The sequence below is a fragment of the Aphelocoma coerulescens genome, chromosome 4 (assembly GCF_041296385.1).
Source record: "Aphelocoma coerulescens isolate FSJ_1873_10779 chromosome 4, UR_Acoe_1.0, whole genome shotgun sequence".
Classification (NCBI taxonomy): Eukaryota; Metazoa; Chordata; class Aves; order Passeriformes; family Corvidae; genus Aphelocoma; species Aphelocoma coerulescens.
Window position 1 is genome coordinate 15,405,401 of NC_091017.1, and position 13,414 is coordinate 15,418,814.

The following is a 13,414-nucleotide window of genomic DNA, read 5'->3' on the forward strand; positions in this document are numbered from 1 at the left end:
TATTGAACTGTCTTCCAGTTTCTGCTTTGTGAATGAAGTCAATGTAAGAAAAATATTGACCAAATTATTTTAACATAATACAAAGCTGAAGAACTAAACATACATGAACAAGCTGAGGGAATTGTAGAAATCCTTTTAGCTTTCTAATAGAATGGTTTGCTAGGGAGCTGAGATGAACTCTGCAGCACCTGGATATTTGCTAGCATGGGTTGCTAAAGTATTAGGGAGAGGTTCTAGTGTACACAAGGCGTAGATATATGATATAACTATAAAAACACAGCCAGGAACTATCACAGACAAGTATTTTGCTATTAATTTCTGATATAATCACCCTTATTCAGATGTTTTCCTCTTTCTTGAGGGAAGGGGGATGGAGGTTTGAAGTTCAGTCACGAATTTCTGCTGGCAGCAACAGGATGGTGCACATGTTACTAGACAAGATGTGGTGGTTTCTCAGGCTTTCTTTTCATTAGCTACAAGAGAATAAGCCATGCTATATCTAAGAATTAGCAGCACTGCTGATATGCTTGATGTTTCTGACACCCTGCTGGGGCTTGGTGTAACTGGCTTTTTTGGTGTGTGCAGGCAAAGAGGCTCACAGGCTTCACAGAACACAGCCTGTGTGGCATCGGCTCCCCTGTTGATTTAGTTTCATTTTCTGTTTTTCTGACTTGCTCAACTGCCTGTAACGGCATTAAAGTATTCTTCTGATCTCTGTTTCCATGTGTTCACTAAACACAGTTCTAGAAAGCCTTTATGCCAAAGGAACATTCAGAGTGATGAGCAGCTCTCAGATTTGTTTCAAAAATCATTGGCTGATTGCATACTTGACTGAGCCTAGTTTATAATAACCTCTACTGAGAGAGCCTTTGCTGGGAACTTAATGCAGAAACTCTGATCAGGCAAATCCATTCAGGAGAAGTACACGAGTCCTACCTTGGACAGCAAGTACAGACAAGCACCTATTGTGTCTGTGCTCTCAGAGTCAGAATATTTCCTGCCCAGAATTGTGCTCAGAGGTACAGACAGCAATAAGTCAGGACTCAAAGCAAGAGAGTTGTGAGGGAAGCACAGACACTGGCAACTAGAGGAGTACATGGCTGTGCTTCCCTCAGGAAGTGAAGGACTAAACTGCAGGAAGACACTTTAGCTGCAACATTGATGTCTCTGCAGGAACAGTCTTAAAAATTTCAGTTTGACACATCCTCTGGCCTCCTACTCATTTACTGTTAAACTCTGTGTCCATGCCAAGGTCTTGCTTACCAGACTAAAATAATCTCTTTACCACCATACCTTGTCATATTGTCCCCTTCCATCTACCGAAACATGCTTGCTAAAATAGGCTTCTGGTTCCACAGGTCAGGATAATTGACCTTCCCACTCCTCTATACCTCCCCTTACTTTGTGAGTCCTACCAAAACTTTATCATCATCTTCCAAATCAGAAACAATGTCACTGCTTCAACTGCTTTCACTTAATTCCTGCTCTTGTTTCCTTCCCATTCTTGCTCCTTGCTCTTTCAAATCTGTCTGCATCTTTGTGTGGCTCTAGCTGAATATGAGTGAGTATTTGTTGTTTGATACATGGGAAGGAGGGAAGAAGGGAAAAATATGATATGGAATAAGATCTTAAAGAATTCGATTTTTCTATAGGATTGTTACTGAAGAAGAGTTAGAGCTCACCCAAGTTAGAGGACAGTACTTTGTCATTGAGAAAAAATCAGTACTAGTGACAAACAACAAAAGCATATTTGCTCCCCACAGAGTGCCAACAAATTGCATCAGTGAAGTCTTCTTAGAGCTGACTTCCCAAGAGAAGAAGACAATCTAATTAATTTCATCGGGCTCAATTGGGTAGTGAGGATTGGCCACACATACTGTCTTTGCTGTCCTATGGAACAGCTGACCATTACTTAATTCAAGTTACAATTTTAAATTAACTGTGGATATTGCAAGCTTCCAGGTGTTTGGGGTTGAGTGCTCTTATTAAACGATGTTGTCTTGGGCATCCAGTGTGTAGCTGGTGACCAGGTTTTTGCAGACTTGTTTGAGAGGATAATTCAGTCCCTTCCCACAACTCCTCATTGTCCCATTCTCCTGTCTGGAAAAGTTTGTGAGAGTTTTATGGATATAAATGGCCATCAAGACCTTCTTTTATCACAGAAGGGACATTGTATATGCCAACCACCAATAACAAAATAAGAATATTAAGTACTGACCTTTTCTATAACAAGAAAAGCAAATTCTTCTCAAAGTTGTTCGAAGCACTTGAAGAAAGACATGCACGAGATGGTATCATATGCTGAACAGAAAGTAAAGATGAATGGCTTATGGTGCAGGCAGACTTTTTTAAGCACAGGATGGACAAGAATCATGTAAAAAGCAGTCAGCAAAATGGTGGGCTTAATGCTCAGGAAAGTGTCTTTCCATGGTCTGCTGTCTTCTTCCACTGTGTAAGAAGGAAGCATGGTGCAGACTGCTTGGTTATTTCCTTTCTTTTCCAGAAATCATGAACATTTACTGTCTCTCAGTCCAAAGCCAGACAGCACTTTGGTCATTTGAATTCTCTGTGTTTGGCCCAATGCTTTGCTAGAAAGCAGTCATTTACCAAGCTGAGTGTGGCTGATTTTTATTGGAAAGGAATTACCAGCCAAGGCTGATAGAGGATTTCTCCTTCCCATCCCAGTTCTTTTTGCCTTTTTCCCCTGTATTATATGTGTTTGAAGAAAAATATTGAGTAGCATACCATGAGCAGCATCTCTGGCAGATACTGCTACTTCCCGGCAGTCTGAAAGGCAGGAAGAGCTTTGGACTTTATAGATAGAAAGACAAAAATGAATTTATCTTATGCTTTGAACCATGTCAGTGGCTATTAATTCTTCCAGTATCAGGAGACCAACAAACACAGCCTGAAGTTATTTTTGGCCCTCATTTCTATCCATTGGTGAGCCAGTTCAGAGATGGCAGCTGCTTGGTTCTAACCTTATGAGATCCACCTTCCTTTGGTCCCCAACCAATCCATAGTGCCTATGTGAAAACAAAAACCCAGTGGTCTACAGAAGGTGTCATATACAAGACAGAGGGCTACTAGAGGGTTGCTTTTTTTTAAACCTCATTGTAAATTGCCTCAGATTTCCTGAGGGAAGAGAATCAGGAAGGGCAGTTCCACATCTGTCATCACTTTTATTCACAGATCCTCTGGCTTGACAGCATCTCAGAAGAAAATTGCCTGCACTTGCCATGCAAGTTGCAAAATGTACATAAAATCATCTTGGTAAATCTTTGTAACACAGCTGGAGGAAAATTTCCTGCCTCCAGTGAGTATTCGCCTTTGAAATGCTTTTGCTTTTTATGTTCTGTTCAGGGAAACTCATTAAGAAAGAATGTGTCTAATTGTCACTTAAAAACTCCTTTGGAGCTGTGACTGTACTGGAACTTCAATGCCATGATGAATTTGAGGATTCAGTTTTTCTGTCAACCCCATAAATGTTGTGACTCTACTCCTTTATTTGTGCATTGTTGATACATAGTGCTGCACCTCCAAAAACACCTCAGCTGAAATTATGCCTTTCAGAGCCAGTAGTGTATTCCTACCCTGTTTAGCAATTTCTGCAGTACTTGAACCAAATTCTTTCAAATCAATAGTATAATGCTGTGGTGCAGAATTTCAGGCACTTTATTTAGCAGGCATGCAGAGTTACTTGATCTCAGCTCTTTCACTGGCGACGCATCTCCCACTTTCTTCATAAATTGAATTAAATTATCACTTCTTTACCCTGTCTTCACAAGCAAATTTAGACATCTCGCTTTTCTTCTTGCATTTTAAGTAGAAAAAACAATAGTAGCAATCACTTCAGCATTTTTACGGTGTAAGAGATGAATTAATAGAATTTGTAGCTGTAAAGGTCTCTTGGTTAAGTTTTTCTAGCATGTTTTTACAAACTACTCTTAAGCCCCATGAGATCTTCTGAATTCAGCCTGGTATTATTTGTCTTAGACTGACGAATGAGGCACATAAAGGCTGTGAGACCTGTTGAAAGTTGGATAAGGCAGTGTTAGTGTAAGGAAGAGGGCATCAATGTACTTGGCTAAGCATTCCTCACACTGCTACCAAGGCACATATCCTGTGCACTGGGTGTTTCTGCTGACAGGGAGTGGTTAAACAAAGTACTGGGGTCAATCAAGAAGATTAAACTGGTTATACTTTTGCTGTTGTTCCTGGAAATATAACATAGATTTCTTTCTTTCTATGGAGAAAATCTGAGCAGTCTGAGCCCATACATTATTCCACCTTGATAGTGGAGTAACTGTCCCGGAGATTGCTCGAGCTTCCTCTTCACCAGCAGCATAAACTGCTGCGTTCACTTCATCAAGCCTAAGTGTTAACTACTTCCCATTAACTCAAATGTTCCCAGGTTCAGGATCAAGAGAACCTGCTTAAGCAAAGCATCTGTCTGAGTTCCTCTCAAGTTAATGTTCCATGTAGTGTGCTTCTGAAAGGCTGACAAGGGAAGAAGGGAAAACCTTGGCACTTCTGTCTCTTCCACTGCTTAGGGGGAGGAGGAAAGAAAAAAAAAGAAGAAAAAGAGAAAGCTTTTTTTGAGCCATCTTCTTACACTTCTGTAAGTTTTTGTCTTTGTTGTGATCTCTGATACTCAGAAGGGTGGGAGAAGAGATCTATAGTTACATCATGGAGTTAACAGTCAGGAATTTGCAAGCCTGAGGCTGCTGACCCCAGCATAAGAATCTACCAAATGCCAGGCAGAACTGGAAAGTGTGTGGTGGCTCTTGTCCAAAAAGAACAATGATAATGCCATATAGGTGATGCAATATTTTGAGTGTCCATTTCACAATATATACAAGAGGGGGGAAAAATCATCCAGATGACCTCTCTGTCTGGGAAGAGGGATAAGTGGAGCTAAATGCAGAGACATTTCAGTCACAAATGAATATTACATCTTCTCAAAGATCTCACATTTTACTGACCACAGGACATTTGAACCAGAGGGACACATCAGTTCATGCAAACTTAATGCCTTCGTCCCATTAGAGCTGGCTTCTTCTCTAGAAATATGAATGGTCTGTAGTTTTCCTTATGCAACTCTGCTATGGAGGGCAGCCTTGTCCCACTCTTGGTTTTGGGTGTACTTAAAGATATGTCATGTGCCAGGGAGGAATTTGAGCTTGACAGTCATAACAATGCACCACAAACAGGCACTCCAGAAGAGTTAAAATAATTAAAAGAGGCAAGCACAGGTGTGAGAGCATCCCTTAAAAGTCTCCCACCCTTGCTCAGTAAAGAGATTTCATGATCCCCCTCTTGTTTTCTTGTTCACTAACTTCTAGTAAATATTTTTTAACTGCCTATCTGGCATATTTTCAGAATTTCTGCATCCATGTTGTTCTTTGCCCAGGAGTTCCTAATGTTTCTAACATATTTCTCCTGCGTGGAGAGCCATTTCTTTCTGTCTGGTTTGAGCTTGACTCATACCTTCACTTTTTGTACCTTTTAAGTATAAGAAGAAACTGTTGATTCCTGTATGCCTGCTCCAAACTACTTCCTCATGTTTGTCAGCCTTGTCATGTGCCTCAGTCATCTCTTTTCCAGGCTAAAGAGTTCCAGACTGTTCAATCCTTCATTGTGTGTTTGCTTTCCAGGCTCCCTAGATGTAATTCCTTCAGTCAAAATCTTAGCCTTGCACATTGGCATGAAAACCATGACAGAAAGTAAAAAGAAAAAACATCTCAATTGGAAGAATCTCTGCTTTGGAGTCATGATATAGGGAGAACATGCAAGTGCAGAAGATTGTGGAAGAGTTTCCAAAGAGACCATCAGTGGCATTATCTAAAATGAAAGGACCGCACACATAAAAACGACTTTTTTTTTCTCCAGGGATTTCTAGGACCCTCAATAATTTTAAGGGATTTGTTCCTAAAAGAAGAAGATTTTTTTCTAGAATGAGGATGGTGAAACACTGGAACAGGCAGTCCACAGATGGGGGTGCCCCATCCCTGGAAACATTCTTGGTCAGGTTGAACAGGGCTCTGAACAATCTGATCTAGTTGAAGCTCCTTTCAGGGGCGTTCAACTTAGATGACCTTTGAAGGTCCCTTCCAACCCAAATTGTTCTATGAAAAAGCAGGACTAGAATAGAATAGGTTGTCATTAAACCTAGTCTCATTACACAATCATTAAACATACTTTTCAGCACAATTGTATTTTTCACTTTTCACCAATTTCTCTAGCATGTACACTGTCTCTGATAAGGGCACTGTACTTCAGTGTTTTTCACAAATACACTCCCTCTTATGTAGCCATAGGGCATCTTCATAATAAAAACCCCAGGCCTCCGGTGTGATGGAGTTATTTCCTTGTTTCTCTGAGCTTTCCGATTGCTGCAATTCCCTTCTCATGTCACCTGGTGGCTGCTGAGCCCTTCTGCAGCTCAGAAGGTGCCACTCGCTCCTGGGAGCAGCAGAGACCTCCGTTTCAGTCCCAGGAGATTGAAGATATGGATTTATGGTCGTATTTTTTTTCTTAATTCCTAGTGATGGAGTCTGATGCCATAATATTTCTGTGAGCAAAACAGTCATTACTTTTCCATGGAAAAGGAGAAAGAACTGGGATAAATACTCTCATTTTGAGTTAACTCCTGCTATTTACACATAATTCCTCTTGATAGTTTGAAGTGAGAATCAGGCCTTTAGTGTGGGAAAATACTTGATTCTTCATTAACAACCTCCTCTGCACAGCTGCATCAATAAGTAAATTGACTGAGTCCAGAAAGAGCAAGGTAATTATTTTCAACAGTGTTCATCCTGCTCTTCACCCAAACTGGGGACAGTTCAAAGCAGAATACTGAGTAAAAATTACTCTGCAGCAGGCCTAGTGTCAGTAATTTCTTATTTTCTTTGAAAAGGATCAAGAGGGAACGCTATCCCATATGCATAAAGGAGGGAACCATTTTCATCCTGTGACAAAGAGGGATTTTATTTGCCAATGTGGGTTGAATTGGCTGGAAAAGTGTGAGTAAGCATTTTTATTAATCCTGAAGCTCGTAGAGTGATGGTTTTGCTTTGTGTTTAGTTTTTGGTGTGTTGTTTCATGGTTTAGGTTTTTTATAATTCCAGTAAATTCATCCATAGGATCCTGATTCCTTTTTGGCCCAGCATGGTTGTTAGAGGCGGGTGCTGTGGTGATATATCTTGTTGAATAAGGACAGGTGGTTTTCACCCTTGTCTGTCGTCAGCCTGGTTTACAGTAAGAGGTGTGAAAAAGGCACACTTTTCCCACAGGGCAAACACACGTTTGGGTGAGGGTTTGTGTTTAAAGGGCACATAATTAATAGCTGTAAAGAGCCTGCTCCTCTAAACATAGCAAGGTGGTCAATTTCACTTGAACAAGTACTGCCGGGGGGAACATTTTACAAAAGAGAAAAAAAGAAAATATTTGCTCAGGAATTTGAGGTCAGGAGTCCTGTTCAGAGCCAATAAGGTATGTCCTCTTACCTCTTTCAGGTATTTCTATCAATCTGTTTGAGAGGATCTCTGGAGGGATGACTGAAATGTCTTATCTGGGGGGTGGAGGATGGGAGTGGGGCGTGCAAGCACACAGCCACTCTTGATAAAAGTCCATCAAAGTTGCAGCTGGCACAAGAAGGGCACTTGTTCTCTTTTCATGAGACAAAAGACAGAAGTAGTAGCCAGGACATGACCTTGTAGGCCTGGGGACAGGGAAGGCCAGCTGGCCACTAGATCCTATGGAGGACATGTAGCCTCTTCTCCATGGACAGAGTGCTTCAGAGGGGCCCTTGAGACCCCCAGAAACAGAGCCCCCAACACTGAGCAGATAGAACTTTAATGGCTCTTTCTGCAGGCCGTCTCTGACAAGCGAAGAGCACAGAGGTCTGTGAGGGAAGAAGGACTGCTTCTTTTGAAGCATGATTCATTGACAAAAAGGTGCAAGGGAGTAGAAATAAAAGCTCAACCACTTTTTAATGACCCCCTTGAATCTTTGTGGGAGGGTCATACTCTCCCAGTACAGGGTTTTCCTCCTGACAGCATTATTTCAGTGTTGCATTTTCATTGCTCATGTGACAGTGTCACCTTCCTAGTTGTCTTTCAAGACCCTGTCAGATTTGAGGACTTGCTGTCAGTCCAGTACTCTCCAGTACTGCAAACTGGGAGCAGCTCTCCTTTGTTTACAGGTACTTGTGCACTGAGCTGTGGTATCAGAGAGCAGTTCTCTTTCTGCTCCACTACAACAGAGCAGTGCTCCCCAAAAGTCTGCCAGGGATGAGAGATGCCCCTGACAGTGCTTCTCCTTGGTCCTGACTCCTCCACAGCAGTGAGCCCAGTAAGGGCTTGGGTTTCTCTTTAGCCGGCTTTGTGCAGCGCTGGGGAGTGAATGGGAAGAGCTGCAGCAGGATGAGGAGAAGGCTGGCAGGACCAGGGCTTTGCGGGCCGGCTCAGCTGGGACAGGTCTGCAGGACAGGCTTGTGATTCCTCTGGGAGACCCCCAGAGCACCTCTGGGTTTGGGTGCTCTGTCCACTTCTGCCCAGACCTCTAGTGACCTGCCTTTTAAATCTTCCTTTTTCACTGCTCATTTCACTTATGACACTTGGCTTTCACCTAGCTCTCAGAGCAGCTAAGGCTTGTTCTGTGAGGATGAGGAAGGTGTTCCTCTTTCTTCAACCTTTATTTCATATCAGTGTAGTTTTCTAAGGAGCGTATATACTACCTTCCACCTGAACCTCTTTGTTCCTTCCCAAAATTACACTTCATTGTCTGCACTGCAGACATAGAGACAGCTGGCTTCTCTGCCTGAGGTTGTGAAATGGTTGGAATGGAGAAAAGGAGAGGCAAGACCTTAGCTGAGATGTGCATGTGGGAGGGAAGAGATGTAGGGGGACAGGGAGTATTCATGGTGTGGAGGGACCAGCAGCCTGTGTGGCACAAAAAGATTTTAAACTCACAACAGGGGAACTCTCTGTGGATTGAAGGCTTCAAAGAGAGAGCCTGCCAGCTACGAGAAACAAATCTTTAAATAACAGGGAGAGCGATGAGAAAAAGTCAGAGCCGCTCGCTCTCAGGAAGCGAGCCGGCCTCACTCAGCCTGGGTGGAAAACTGTGTAATCCCATTGGCTTCGGGGATGTTGCAAGGGCTTACACCATGGAAGAATTTAGTCTGCTGGGTCCAACGGCCTTACTCAGGCTGAATAATTCTTTTGTCCCTTCTCTGCATCCCGATTGCAGCAATAGGCACCAAAATGTGTGTTGGTTTTGGTTCCAGTGAGGCAGGTTTTACCAGGCTTGTGTGAGAGACCCTTGTTAAAACTGCACTGCTGAGCCGAAGGGAAAGTTTCTTCGGCTTTCCAAAAAATTTTCTTTTTGGGCAGACTTCAAGCTTGGAAAATGTCAGCCTGAGAGGTGAAACTTAAGGAAAATTACAAGCAATGAAGTACAAAGAGATATAATGGAAATACTTTGCCACTGATAGTAGCCAGCTATTTTACACAGTTTAAAGGAAGTTCTCTTTAACAAAAAAAAAGTTATTTAATATACTTTGCAACTAATTGAAGGAGCTTATTCCTCCAAAGTATCAGGGAAAACCCTGTCTTGAGAAATGTCCTTCACTTAAATACATTAGCCCTAGTCCCTGTGTCTTTATAACCGTGAGCATTTTTTTTTGTTTGTTTTAGAAGAAATTTTTAACATTCATATTTGCACCACTGCTTACCTAGTACATTCTTGACTGAGAGGGAGCTTGAAATTATTCTGGCCCCATCTTGCACCCTGTGCCATCATGACACAGAAGCTTGATGGCACCTGGGCCATCCTTGCAACATTTACGGTGGGTTCCACGTGCTTCTGTTTCTCCAGCTGACCCTTAAATAGTGTCCCCTGAGCCTCTGATATGAAACAGAGAGTGAGAAAAATACACAAGTGTTAGAAAACCCAGTGTCTCTCAAGGGGCCAAGATTTTCCTGTTCTCTGGGGTTTTGTTCCAGTACGATTTCTTATCTTTATGTTCCAGTATATCTTTATGTTCCAGTATGATTTCTTATCTTTCTTTACGTTCCATTATGATTTTCTTCTTCCAGGAAGGCATTACTTGATTTGGGGTTTTTTACCTTCAGTGCAGGCACATGATTTCCAATACCTTCCTCAGACTCCAACACATAGTTCTTCAGAAGGGTAAGGGGCAGGTAGGCATGGGAAAGAACTTGATTATACTTGAAAAGAAAGACAAAATAGATCTGATGGTAAAGCTATCCAGCATGTTTTAGGTTTCTCTCTGTAGTTTAGGTAGAAAGGATTGTTCTTCTGCCAGTGTAAATATATACATTTTAAAAGAGATGTCAAGGACTGCTTAACATACAGACAAAAAAAAGTTTCACACATCTGCCCTTATAATAGCCCTATGTGTTTGTATTCTACTTATTTATGCATTCGCATTTGGTTTATTTATGAGATCTTTGCCCAGAAATGTTCCCCTATTAACTCTATATGGCTCTATATGGTAATTAATATATCACTGTGATATTCCATCTGTTATTATTTCTCCAGCATTTGCACCTATGAGCCCCAACCAAGATCAGAGTCTCATTTGGATCACAGGATCAAAGCCTCTTTTGTACTAGGGACTTCACTTATGCACAGAGGGTAGCTGAGGCTTTTAGTCTAAACACAGAAACTTTGCAAGTGTCAGTGAATGGGTGGATGCTGGCCCTCAGCACTGACCAGCCCATCGAGCAGTGCTGAGGAAAATGAAGTAGCTGTGGCAGCCAGGCTCAGATCCCCTGCAGTCCCTTCCCCATTCTGCCTTTCCTCAGTGCTGTGGCACCTCCAAAATGAAAGGCAGGACTGTGATTTCCTTGATGTATTTGGGCTGTAATAAATCACCCACCCAAGGCCACAGAATGGGATGAAACAATTGCACCCAGGGCTGTCATCTTTTTGCTCATAAAAATGGAATGACAAAGCAACTTGTTAAGCAGGCTTAACAGCAAGGTTATCCTCACATGATCCATGTTCCTGTGAGATTTCATGCACCAGCAAGTGCCTGCTGGGAGCAGTGGAAGCTGAAGTCCATAGTCTCCTGTCTAGCAAACATGAGAGATGGCTACAGCAGTGATGGCACAAAAGATGCTTTAAAGCCCAGCTGTGGTTAGGGTAGGAGGCTGGCAATCAAGGCTCATGCCCACAGAGGTGCAAGGAGGAGGTGAGGAAGGAAGGGGTAGTGTCAGTGTGGTTGAGGTTTATGAATCTAAAGCTAAATGAAACATAAATAACCTGTAAAGTATGTGGAAGCTGAAGGAACATTTTAATTCAGGCTTGCAGATTGTGAGCAAGTGATTCTGGCAGGGCAGGGTAATGTTTTAACTATTATGGTGATGGTGTTATTGCTGTGTACTCTGAAAGCACAATGACTATCTTTTGTTGGAATACTAATGCATTAAAAATTATAAAATACACTTCTCCAAACTGCTGTCCAGTGGAAGCAGCCTCAATAAGCAGTGTGGTGTCCATGCTGTCAGGCACTCATTATTTCTATTCAGTGGTGGCAGGAAGACACCAGCTTAATCGTAAATATTGACAGCAAGCTGAAAAATCTTCTGTTGGAGGGGAAAAAAAGTAAGCACAAATGGTTGAGAACCCAGCTTTACAGTTTCCTCATGGTAAAAACAGAGATGAAGACATTTATGATGTCCAGAAAATGCTAAAGGAAACATGAAATGGAACATCCAGTTTCAATAGTTGTGCTGGGAATGAGGTCCTTCCACCTGAAGTTATATCAAAATATTTCCTTCCTGATCTTCTTCCTTAGAGAAGGAGACTTTGTGTATGCGTGGTTGGGGATGGTAGGAAATAATAATTTTCAGTATTTCAAGTATGAAAATTAAAATATGTTTACTACTCTGAAATCTCACAGTAGTGTCCTACAGCAATGATGTTTTAAGGAGTTCCTGATGTTTCCACTCTGCTGCTTGTCTGCATCTTTCCATCTAAACCTCAGGGCTATCTTTCTGCAGAAGAGGGATGATGAAAGGTGCCATTCTGTGCTCTGCAACAACGTTTGTTTGGATGATCTGTTAATTGCAAAGAACCCTGTGAACCCAAGTGTGTTGATATTTGGGGAATGCTTTCAGGGGAACACTTTCCCAAAGCCAGGGTAAAGGACATCTTTCAAAAACAGAGCAGGAACAACAATTTCATAAAGTTTTCCTGTGAAGCACATGAGTAATCTAAAACAAAAAAATCCCCAGAATTGGTTTTAAGCAGTTACCTCAGAGGCCATTCATCTGCCTTGTTTAGTCTCAAAGAACACCAAATACATCTTATTTCCAAAAGAAACATCCAAAGGAATAATCTTCCAACATGTCTCCATGTATTTGTGCTGTTGGTACTGTGGGTACAGAGGCAAATTTGCTTCTCTTGCATCGTGGCCTGGCTTTTGGTAAGTCAACACCAGCAGCTTTCCGAGGTTGTCTTTAATTCTTACTTTCCTTCTTTTTCTTTTGGTGAATTTACATGTGGCTGTAATCTGGTGCCCAGGCATCCTACTTGTGGGGCAATTTAAAGGTCTAATATAAGTGCAGTGTGCCAGGTCTGGGAATGGAATTTTTGTTTCAAGTTACCTCAAAAGACATATTTTGTTGGGCTCTTCTTTTTTAGTGGGTTTTCACATAAACTCCAAGTGTGTTCAGAGAAAATTTTCTAATTTAATAAGGTTTTTAGAATTCTCATTATGAAAACAGGAAAAAAGGCATTTTTGTTGATAGATGTATCTTTGTTTTTCCATTTACTAGTATCTATAAACATTTAGAGTAATTCTTCAGATTTCTAGCTGGGGATTTCTTATGCTCATGTGTAAATAAACCACAAAGCCACAAATAAGCACTTGCCACTTTGAATAGGTTTTTGAAAGCTAAATGCAGGGGCACAGTCGAACTTCAGAAAGAGTACTTACAAGCAAGGATTTGCAAGGATGTACTAACATTAAGGCTTGCTAAAGCATGGCTGTAACTTTAGCCAAAATATTTATAAAGGACTCTTGTGCTGATGCCTCAAACGTATCACCTTATTACTGCCTATATCCTGCAGTTTGAGGACTGCCATTCAAGGAAAATTGCAGGACTTAGAGCACATGACTGGTAATGGGAAACATTCCACTTGAATATTCAATCAGTTTTGCCTTAACTTGTGGTGGCTCAGTCAAGGGCTGGATTGAAGAGCTCGTTTTAGAAAGTGGTTTCTTCCTCAACATCTCCAGCTTTGCCAGGGCAAAGGACAGATGCTACCTCAGAGCAGCGTTGTGGCAAGGTTAGGAGGAGTGCTGCAGCTTTGTCACTTCTACACTGGTGGGGACAGGGAAAAGGCAGGGGTTTAGGAAATACAGTGGTTTTACATA